The 9,606-nt window shown below is 37.7% G+C and overlaps 1 long non-coding RNA gene and 1 pseudogene across 1 annotated transcript; both read right to left on the bottom strand.

The window, feature by feature from the left end:
• Positions 1 to 805: 805 nt before the first annotated feature.
• Positions 806 to 2,107, bottom strand: LOC120191540. Its single transcript, XR_005522703.1, has 3 exons — positions 1,825 to 2,107; positions 1,498 to 1,576; positions 806 to 951 (listed from the first exon to the last, which is right to left on the bottom strand). It is a non-coding gene; the product is annotated as an uncharacterized LOC120191540 (long non-coding RNA).
• An 85-nt stretch (positions 2,108 to 2,192) lies between these two features.
• LOC120191556 lies at positions 2,193 to 7,026 on the bottom strand (annotated as a pseudogene).
• Positions 7,027 to 9,606: the final 2,580 nt, after the last annotated feature.

Here is a 9,606-nt window from a genome sequence, read left to right on the forward strand (position 1 = left end):
AGAGTACAATTTACATTTTTAAAAATATTAAGATCTAACTAAATTTTTTAAAACTTTGATAGGCTTAATGAGAATTTTTAAAAAAAATATGAGTGATTTAATTAAAATATTTAAATTTTATTTTATTTTATTAATTTATTGAATCTATATATTTAATTTGAATTCATATTTGTTCAAATTTAATAGGAATAAACAAACGGATCCAAATTTTAAAATAGATTTAGATACTATGGAAATTATAAATATGGGACCAATGCTATCTTAACGGCACCGAGGCTTGAGTGTGGCGGGTATGGTACATTAGCCAATAGACTAACAGGATGTCAAAGACATCCCTATCAAACTCCTAGCATAAGTGTAAACACACTTTCATCGACTACCAGATACAACAAATATGCATTCGACTCGAAAACCAGAAAAGATGTTAACTCACAGTCCGACCAAAGCAAAAGGGCATTCCATTCGCACCCAACAATGTCAAACACAATAAGATTACACAAAACAAGACTAAAAACATGACGTTAACACGACACGAACACACAAGCATATCAAAATCTTTGTAACACAAGTTATGGACTTGACAAAAGTTATATAAATATAAATATAAATCCATGAACATGGATTGCCAGACCATTAGCTAACTAAGTCTGTACAGCTATGGTAGAGAAACCTTAAAATAACACTTGTTAGAAGTAAAGTGCTAACCTGTGGTGCGTTTTAAAAGCTAGATGAATTCTTGTCAAAAGAATATCATCAAAATACCAACATATCTAAATAACTTCTCCTAATGATGCCGTCGTCACGTGCTAACTACCTTCTGAGTTTCTATACAAAGAGAATAACATAATCACCAGAGATAACAATGCCTCTTTCCAGGTCACCTGCGCAAAATCCTATTATTGATTGTGAAATTTTTGCATAAGCAATGATTCCTTCCCAAATGCTGAATACCTGAGAAGGTAGAAAACACGAGGAATGGAAAGAAGCAACCATTCATCTGCAAACAAAAATGAAACAAATAGGTTCAGAAAATTCCATGCTAGAACTAGGTGGCCTAAGCATGCTATGCTGTTTCTTGAACTACAATAATTTAGTTGGACTCAGTGTGGCTTGTGTCGGATACAGGGATATGCTCAATTTTTAAGCTTTCCCTTGTGCTTGGATGATATAGACTAGAAACAGGTGGCATGAGTTTGATGTTTCTTAAACAACAATAATTTAGTCAAACACGTATAAACACAATGTTAATAGGACTTGAGAACGACTTGAGATGTGTTAGACAAGAAAATGTTCAATTTCTAAGTTTTTCCATGTACTTGGAAGATCTTTGGAAAATCATAACCTCATACCAATATTTGGATATGCGTCGAAAACATGTACTTAAAAAAAGAGTCCAGGTAACATAACATTATACAACAGCTAATCACAGAAAAAATTCCAATTAGCTTTTGACGCAACTTTTTTTCTTATGGAGCATTAAGGTTATTAAAGCACTACCCAATGAAAGTATAAATCAACGTGGCTTCCTAGATTCTCCACTCAATTCTTTTCTAACAAGCTCCAGCATCTCCATAATCTGAAACAAGCAAAACAATATATTTAGAAACGCCAAAACATGTGGTAAAAAGAGACAGGAATACAGAAATTATGGGCACATCTAATCTTAGAGGATACACAGTAGGGAAACAATATTTGTATAATCATAGTACCATAGCTAATATTGATGCTACGTGACCTAGGGAAGGTTGCATAGACACGATAATTGGGCTCTTTCTAAGAAATATAAATGATATTTAAGTTCAGTAGAATGAAGAAACAACTTACTCCAGAATAATGTTTCAATACTGGGGAATAATGATTGAGCGCAATGTATATATTCTCGAGAAGCCCAAAAAGTATTTCCACCTCATCACCCAAGAGGTCGACCTACAATACAAGAGGAAAACACAATAACTAATGATACCCTACCGAATAGCAAAGCTTTATTACGACTGGAATCAATGATACAAAGATCTCTCCTTTGGTTCAAGTACATAAAATGTATACCGCTAAAGTAAAAATTTAAATGGAGGTACTTCATAAGTCAAATCAAAAGTCAGCATTTGTGTTGATGAAAGGCCTAGCAGTCAATTTATTGTATTTTCAATGGAAACTATCATGATTGAATTCTTCATCCGCTTTCTTTTTGCATTTTAGTGTTCAACACTCGTATGAGTACGAGGATACAGTTCTTTGAAAACCCTCGGAATATATGAGCAACTTACCAATTTCAGAGGCCCATAATTGCTTGGAACAGATAGCATAAGGTCCTCGTTCCAAATCGGATTCAAGCTGCTCGGTACAACGCCTGTTTGTATGGTCTAATAAGATCAAATACACAATGTTTGTTGTTAGTAAAATAGTAGCATTACACTCATGTTCAACACATGGATACGAGGAAATGATCTTCAGAATATACATGGATACATACATATATGTATTTGACACGCACATCCAAATCTGAGAAACAGATAAAATATAAGCGACGAACCTGTTGCCCGAGAGTCAAGACAACATAAGGATCACTTGTCTGTTGTGATATTTGGGTTAATTTCCACCAATAACAATTCACCTTCCAAACTATTATCTAGGTGACTAGTGTGAAAACGATTGTACTAAAAATCACCCCAAGGTAGATTCCCAGGAAAGAGGAGGGGTCACAATGGTCCCTCTTAAAACCCATTTTCCTTAGACAGAACTACCAAGACAAGTAATTTTAATAGGACAATAATTAACAACAACTATACCCGACAATAGCTATTAAATAGACATAAAAGAGAACACCAAAATATTTCACTAATAGAGGAAATATTACAAAGAGAGAAAGAATACAAATAGCCTTTAAAATAGAAGAAGGCTTATATTTGTGGGATGATTAACTAAGGAGGAGGAGGGCTTTATTTATAACAAAAGAATTTCCCCTCCTCCTTATACACAACCAATGTGGGACTTTTGCCAAAAACCAACAAATCTCCACCTTGGCAAATTCCACACACATCTCTAAAAAAACAATCTTTTAATTTGTAACAATATTGACAAAGTCTAAACAATGTTTAAACTTGACCGCAGTTACCACTTTTGTCAACATATCAGCAGGATTCTCAGTGGTCCGAATCTTCTGGATTATGACTCCACCTTCTTCTAGAATCTCTCGTACAAAGTGATATCGAACATCGATGTGCTTCGTCCTTGCATGGTAAACCTGGTTCTTTGCTAAATGAATAGCACTCTGACTGTCACAGTGCACTTTGATGTGCTTTTGTTCCATTCCCAATTCACCAAGCAACCCTTGAAGCCAAATTGCCTCCTTCACAGCCTCTGTAACTGCCATATACTCTGCCTCTGTAGTAGACAAAGCCACTATTGACTGTAAGGTGGACTTCCAACTGACTGGTGCCTTTGCAAATGTAAACACATAACCAGTAGTTGATCGACGCTTGTCCAAATCACCTGCATAGTCTGAATCACAATACCCAATTACACACTGACCATCTTGTTTGTCCTGCTGAAAGACCAAACCAACATCTACGATGTTCAGAATATACCGCAGAATCCATTTCACAGCTTGCCAATGCTCTTTTCCAGGATCATGCATATACCTGCTCACAACCCCAATTGCCTGTGAAATATCGGGTCTCGTACACACCATTGCATACATCAAGCTACCAACAGCACTTGCATACGGAACCTTTGACATGTATTCCCGTTCTGCATCATCCTTAGGTGACATGGATGCACCGAGCTTGAAATGAGGAGCAAGAGGTGTACTAACTGGTTTTGACATCTCATTTATGCCAAAACGTTTTAGTACCTTCCTCAGATATTCTTTCTGAGACAAACAAAGCCTCCCCAATTTCTTATCCCTTGATATCTCCATGCCTAGAATCTTCTTCGCTTCACCAAGATCCTTCATCTCAAACTCCCTGTTCAATTGAGTCTTTAGTTTCGCAATTTCTGTCTGACTCCTGGAAGCTATCAGCATATCATCAACATAAAGAAGAAGATATATATAGGATCCGTCTTCTAGCTCGCGTAAATACACACAATGATCATATTTGCTTCTTGTGTACTTCTGCCCTATCATAAACTTGTCAAATCGCTTGTACCACTGCCTTGGAGATTGCTTCAATCCGTACAGCGATTTTTCTAATTTGCACACCATCTCTTCTTTTTCAGCAACTTTGAATCCATCTGGCTGAGTCATGTAGATTTCCTCATCCAAGTCTCCATGTAAAAATGCAGTTTTTACATCCATCTGAACTAGTTCCAAATCCAATTGCGCTACCAAAGCCAACAAAATTCTGATGGAGGAATGTTTTACAACTGGAGAAAATACTTCATTATAATCAACTCTCTCCGTTTGAGCGTAGCCTTTAGCCACCAATCTTGTTTTGTAGCGGATGTTATTCTTGTCAGGAAATCCATCTTTCTTTGCATATACCCACTTGCACCCAATTGCCTTCTTTCTCTTCGGAAGACTAGCTAGTTTCCACGTCTGATTCTTTTGAAGGGATTGCATTTCTTCATTCATGGCGATCCTCCACTTTTTATGTTCTGAACTTTGAACTGCTTCATTAAAAGTGGCAGGAACTTCATCAATTGCAATCGGTGATACAAAAGAGACCATATCAGCATAACGAGCAGGTTGTCTAATGGTCCTCTTTCCCTTTCGGAGTGCAATTGATTCATGTTGCTGTGGAGGTTCTTGGGTCTAAACCTCTTCTTCATCTGACTCTTCTTCTACCATAGGAGAGTCAACATCAGTTTCTTTATTGGTTGGGACAAATTTGCTTCCTTCAAACTCCACCTGTTTGGGAGTTCCGTCTGTCTGCTCCAATTTTTCTGAAGTCACCTTTCTCAACATGGTAGATTCATCAAAGGTAACATCCCTGCTGAAGATTATTTTCTTTGTTTCTGGACACCAAAGACGACAGCCTTTCATACCAGAGGTGATCCCCATAAAGATCGCCTTCTTTGCTCTTGGATCCAGCTTTGACTCCTTAACATGGTAGTATGCAGTGGAACCAAACACATGTAAGGAATCATAATCTGTAGCAGGTACTCCAAACCATTTCTCTAATGGTGTTTTACCACCAATAGCAGTCAATGGTAAGCGGTTGACAAGGTGACAAGCATAGACCAAAGCCTCAACCCAAAATTCTTTGCCTAACCCAGCATTAGACAACATACACCGAACCTTCTCCACTAATGTTCGGTTCATACGCTCTGCCACCCCATTCTGTTGTGGTGTACCTCTGACAGTGAAGTGCCTAACATTGTCATCATATCCCGGATGGCTAAATTCGAGCCTCTCAACACTGTTACCTTCAACAAACCAATAAATTCCACCATGCCTTCCTGTTAACACGTCAAAGGGGTTCAAATTGATTAAATATAGCACAATATTGCCATTCAAATTTCTGTCGAGGTTCTTAAATTATAACCGAATCGAAATGGATTTAAGTTTAATAAACCAAAAAGTATCAATATGATTCGAATCAATTTTCAGGTTCCTGTTTTTTTTTCCAAGAAATCATTAGCGTCGTGATCTTTCTTTGGTTCCTGAGAAAATGAAGCAGATTGAAAGGCACAAAGATCAAATGAATTTACCTGTTCCAGCATTAATCGGAAACTATCCATAAACTTTGATGAAAAGATCGACTAAATGAAGAGGTAGAAGTACTCTTCCCCGAAGCAATCAGCAAGCTCGGTTTAGAAAATTCTTGATCTTCGTACTTGGACCTGAGAAGGATAAAAAAACAAGTAATTATAATAACAAAATGTACAAGATTTACAACACACATGTTCTATATTGTTCCAACTCTTAAAGTTTCTTTGTTTGACATGCACGGGTATAGAGTATGATCCTCCGAACAGAGCAGGACAAAGTCATATTTATGAAAAAGTTTTAACATACTTGATGAATTTATTCCTCTCCTCAATACTAGCATTTGGACCCGGCTTGGAATAACCTTCGGATATATGGGCCTCGTATATTGCATTAGCTGCGGAATGTCCTCCAACTTCGGCCACCGCATCAATTTGTTCAATCGTCCATTCATCCAATGCTACTGATAGAACCTGAAATCACCACAGAGGTAAACAAAGAGTCATGTTTTGTTGGCTTTTTCAGTTCTCAGTTTTGGCCAGATCGTCGGCTTTCCGGGTTTCACCCCCTGTTTCAGGCCTTTTATCTGTTCTTCTGACTGGTCCTACTCGGTTATTTAACAGCATAATATATACAGCAATAGTCAATAGATTAGATGTGGCCTAAAGTAGTCACATTGGAGACGTGCGTACCCAGGCTTTTGTGCAAGTCGCAACATTTCCCGAATATAAAGATTCCGAAATTTGTCGATCTGAAAAGTATAATCGGAATATTACTTTCTGAATCAACAAACAACTTTACATACAAGAAAATTATTGCTATAATGTTGTAATGCTAAAACTTACGCCCATTTCGGATCCGGAGCACTACAATCCGCACAAATTCGGTTATCGCTTTGGTTCAATAAGTTCCTCAATCTTCTATTATGGGCTGCAAAACCGACATTTTATACGAACTTCAGTACACAATTTACATTAAGAGGACATGCTTATGATTGATGATTTGGTTACTTCGGTTCAGATGAAGTGTGGAAAATGAACCGAAAATAAGACGCTTTTGAATATTTCAAAAAAAAAATGATTTTCTACTGAATTCGCTTTGCATGATGCACATCCAATATGTAAAACTTCCACAAATGAAATACTGTAAATTGCAAAACTTGTCATTTTACAAATTATTCGAATATCCGGAACACGGAGAACATGATTATGATCTATGATTTTGAGCTATGTTTCTCTGATTCAGGTATGAGTGTTGATCGAAGCATACCCGAGGAAACCTTTGTAAATTGAGCGCTCATCGCTTTGAAGCCAACACAAAATCATCCAACAAACAATGCTTGAGCAAAAACTGACAAAGATGAAGAAAAACAAACAAAATCCAATAAACATCAGTTAAATCAAAAGGCGCGTCGTCAACTAAATATTAAGATTAAATTCCTTTTCTGCTGTGTTTGTATGAATCTGTAATAATAATATAACAACAATTAAATCAATAATTTTCAAACAGAAAATTAAGAAAAAAATTTCAAATGAATGATCTGAAAAGTGGTATTTGATAATTCACCGCAGAGTTTGAATTCAAACCCAAAGATATCCAGGGAGAGATTTGGGTGAATAGAGAAAAATAAAGTGAAACAGAAAAATAATGGAATAGGGATGAATGCAAGCTTCTTCTTTTTAATTATTTTTCTAAAACTAACACTCCATTCTTTTAGTATTATTTACCATTCGTATTTTTCTCCATTATTTACCATTAACAACAATGTTGGATATCTAAGGTGAAAAACTAAACACACGTAAATTGAATGAAGGAGATGAATTGTTATTTGATCTGCACACCATACAATCTTATATACAGCTTTACAAGGTAGTTATATTCTTAACAGTCTTTGTAACTGACTGTTAACAAACTCAACTAATTACTAACAGCCTTAGCTTCTAGTAAATTTCTAGAACCACTAAGCCGCATGCTCGAGCAATTCTGATGCTCACACAAACACTCACAGACTCATTCTTCTAACATTCCCTCTACTTCTTCTTTTCTCCTGGTCTTGAAAAAACTTGTACCCCAATCTTTTCCCGAAACATTTCAAAGGCTGCTTTGGACAACGACTTAGTAAAACCATCTGCAATTTGATGAGATGCGGGAATATAGTTCACACAAAGCTGTTGAGCTGCCACCTTTTCGCGAATGAAGTGCACATCAAGATCTACGTGCTTTGATTGTGCATGATAAACCGGGTTAGCACTCATTGCCACGGCCCCTGTGTTATCATACCAAATAACAGATTTTCCATGTTGCTTCAACCCAAGTTCATTAATTAGTGTACTTATCCAAGTAACTTCAGCTGTAGTATCAACTAAACATTTATACTCAGCCTCCATGGTGGAACATGACACTGTTTTTTGTTTCTTAGAGCTCCATGCAACCAGGTGGTTGTCAAGGAACACACCAAAACCCGAAACTAATCTACGGTCAGAAACATTGGCACCCCAGTCAGCATCAGCAAATGCTGAAACTGCATACCGCGCCTTGGATGGCAGAAACATCAATCCATATTCAAGAGTTCCTGCAAGGTACCTCAAGATTCGTTTTACGGATGAGAGATGACTTGCACAGGGCGTATGCATAAATTGGGCCACCTTTCCAACGCTATAGGATAGCTCTGGCTTGGTATGACAAACGTACAATAATGACCCAATAATGGATCGATACGTGGTAGCATTAACCAGTGGCTCACAATCTTCAGCTGGTTTGGGTGCTAGAATCATAGGCGTTGTACATGGTAATGAGTTTTCCATGCCAGCTTTCTCCAACAACTCTAAGATAAATTTCTTTTGGCTAAGCATCAAAGAACAACCATACCGCTTTACTTCAATTCCCAAAAAATAGCTAAGGGACCCTAGATCTTTGAGTGAAAAAGTATCTCAAAGCGTGCATACAACTTTGTCAATTGAGGATGGTGATGACCCTGTAATTACTATATCATCCACGTAGACCAGGAGATAGATATGCTCAGCAACTGTTATTGAGAAAAATAAAGAAGTGTCAGCTCGAGACACTTGAAAACCAATTTGTAGAAGCACATCATTTAGTTTGGTATGCCAGTTGCGAGGGGCTTGCTTCAATCCATATAGCGCCTTCTGCAGTTGACATACAAGGGGCACACCATCTACTGCTGATTGCTCGAAACCAGGCGGTTGTTGCATGAAAACTGTTTCTCTTAGATCACCATTAAGAAAAGCATTGTTGATGTCAATGTGCCTCAACTCCCAATTATTGGCAACTGCAACAGACAAGATGACATTCAGTGTTGTAAACTTTACAACAGGACTGAATGTGTCAAAATAATCTTGCCCAGGCACATGCGAGAAACCTTTGGCAACCAGACGTGCCTTGTACCTGCGAACTGAACCATCTGGGTTACGCTTTACCTTAAAAAGCCAATTACACCCAACTGCAACACGGCCTGGAGTAAGTTTAACAAGTGTCCAGGTCCTATTTTTTTGAGTGCATCAAACTTTTCTTAAACAGCAGCAGCCCACTTTGGTGCTTGTAGTGTTTCATTGATAGTGGAGGGAACAACCTCATCAAAGTGACAGGAATAAGCTTTTGGTTTGAAAATTCCACGCTTGCCCCTTGTGAGCATAGAGTGGTTGTTCATGTGAAATCTGTCAGCAGCAAGAGGAATTTCAGAATTATCTTCAGTATTTCCACTTGTTTTACTAGTGTTACTGTTGGGAGTAACTAGATGAGAGGATTCTACAACTACTTCTTCTACAGGATTATTCTCAGGTATGGTTCCACCACTCGCTTTAGTGTGAGCATTCGAAGACTCACCCGCAGCTTCTTCTAAACTAACATCTTCTATGTTTAAGGGAAATGTTTCTCCTAATTCAGTATTGCCTAGAGTGCCCGGTTGGGCAGGTTGCTGAGTGGGTACAAGCTGTCTGTTT

Source organism: Hibiscus syriacus, unplaced genomic scaffold, assembly GCF_006381635.1.
Source record: "Hibiscus syriacus cultivar Baekdansim isolate YM2019G1 unplaced genomic scaffold, ASM638163v2 tig00004142_pilon, whole genome shotgun sequence".
In the NCBI taxonomy this organism is placed as follows: Eukaryota; Viridiplantae; Streptophyta; class Magnoliopsida; order Malvales; family Malvaceae; genus Hibiscus; species Hibiscus syriacus.